Source organism: Salmo trutta, unplaced genomic scaffold (genome assembly GCF_901001165.1).
Source record: "Salmo trutta unplaced genomic scaffold, fSalTru1.1, whole genome shotgun sequence".
Classification (NCBI taxonomy): Eukaryota; Metazoa; Chordata; class Actinopteri; order Salmoniformes; family Salmonidae; genus Salmo; species Salmo trutta.
This window is the reverse complement of record NW_021823073.1, coordinates 772,356-774,692: the sequence shown is the minus strand read 5'-3', so window position 1 is coordinate 774,692 and position 2,337 is coordinate 772,356.

The window sequence follows — 2,337 nt, the reverse complement described above, 5'->3', positions numbered from 1 at the left end:
ACCCAGCCGGCCAGCCAGCCAGTCAGTCAATCACTCAGACAGCCAGTCAATCACCCAGCCACTCAATCACTCAGCCCGCCAGTCAGTCACATAGCCAGCCAGCCAGTCAGTCACCCAGCCAGCCAGTCCGTCACCCAGCCGGCTAGCCAGCCACTCAGTCACCCAGCCACTCAATCACTCAGCCCGCCAGTCAGTCAGTCAGTCAGTCAGTCACCCAGCCAGCCAGCCAGTCAGTCACCCAGCCGGCCAGCCAGCCAGTCAGTCAATCACTCAGCCAGCCAGTCAATCACCCAGCCACTCAATCACTCAGCCCGCCAGTCAGTTTGTCAGTCAGTCACATAGCCAGCCAGCCACTCAGTTACTCAGCCAGTCAGTCACCCAGACACTCAATCACTCAGCCCGCCAGTCAGTTGGTCAGTTAGTCCCATAACCAGCCAGTCAGTCAGTCTCCCAGCCAGTTAGTCAGTCACTCAGCCAGTCAGTCAGTCACCTAGCCAGCCAGTCAGTCAGTCTCCCAGCCAGCCAGTCAGTCAGTCTCCCAGCCAGCCAGTTAGTCAGTCACTCAGCCAGTCAGTGTCACCTAGCCAGCCAGTCAGTCAGTCTCCCAGCCAGCCAGCCAGTTAGTCAGTCACCTAGCCAGTCAGTCACACAGCCAGTCAGTCAGTTAGTCAGTCAGATAGCTAGCTAGCCAGCCAGGAAGCCAGCAAGTCACCATTAAAACACTGTGGGGTAAAAAAAATACAAATAATGATGCATAATAACCCAGTTTTCTTGTCTTCATTGATTAGCTTCCTTCAGTACTGAGCGTTTGTGTAGGAACGTTCTTCCTGAATTGACAACACAGTTGACATTTAATCAACATGTTGCAGCTATTTGGAAAGGCTGGCTAGAAGATGGGTGGGGATAATTGGGGTAAAGTTGAATTGTGACTTACACTTTCAAACTCCTACCATTAGTTCTGGTGCTAGAGGAAGGAACCTTCCAGAATGCAGGATGGCTGACATTTGGAGGACATTTAGATTCCTCAATGAAAAACACAGTCAATGAATGAAAGAATAATAGCTTTCCAAGTGTTCATCTGTCTCTCTGTCTATTTGCATATGACTAAATAATGAATAGTCCATTTATAAAAAAATATTTATATAATGAATAGTCCATTAATTAAAGTTGATTTAAACAACGAATAGTCCATTTATTAAAGTTTATTTCTCTAATTTGAAATGCCAGTTTTCAAGATGCCATTTGTTACAGACTATAAGCAACATTTTTGGACAGTCTCAGTCTGGTAAAAATGTCATCTTTAAAAGTGCTCTCTTCCCTTTCTTACAGACAATAAGCAACATTTTTGTACAGCTCTCCCTATCTCAGTTGGAAATGGAGGTTTTGAGAATGGATGACATTTTGTTCTCCCCAGTCCTCAGCATAAACTGTATCTAACCATCAATCTTGACCCCAAAACTAAATCCAACCAAAGTCTATGGTGATCAATCTCTATATTTATCCCAGGACGATGAATGCAAGGACAAATACTCACCGAGCTTTACAGCAATTACTCTTTAATGGTGGGCAGAGGAAAGGATCTTTCTCACTCTCTTCCTTAAAGGCACAGTCTGGGATATGTTCAGCTGTTCAATGGTCATTTCATTTAATGATATACACTAACGGTCAAAAGTTTTAGAACACTTACTCATTCAAGGGTTTTTCTTTATTTTTACTATTTTCTTCATTATAGAATAATAGTGAAGACATCAAAACTATGAAACAACACATATGGAATCATGTAGTAACCAAAAAAGTGTTAAACAAATCAAAATATATTTTATATTTGAGATTCTTCAAATAGCCACCCTTTGCCTTGATGACAGCTTTGCACATTCTTGGCATTCTCTCAACCAGCTTCATGAGGTAGTCACCTGAAACGCATTTCAATTATTAACAGGTGTTCATTCTTAAAAGTACATTTGTGGAATTTCTTTCCTTCTTAAAGCGTTTGAGCCAATCAGTTGTGTTGTGACAAGGTAGGGGTGGTATACAGAAGATAGCCCCATTTGGTAAAAGACCAAGCCCATATTATGGCAAGAACAGCTCAAATAAGCCAAGAGAAACGACAGTCCATCATTACTTTAAGACATGAAGGTCAGTCAATCAGGAACATTTCAAGTGCTTTCGCAAAAACCATCAAGTACTATGATGAAATTGGCTCTCATGAGGACCGCCACAGGAAAGGAAGACCCAGAGTTACCTCTGCAGTAGAGGATAAGTTCATTAGAGTTACCAGCCTCAGAAATTGCAGCCCAAATAAACGCTTCACAGAGTTCAAGTAACAGACACATCTCA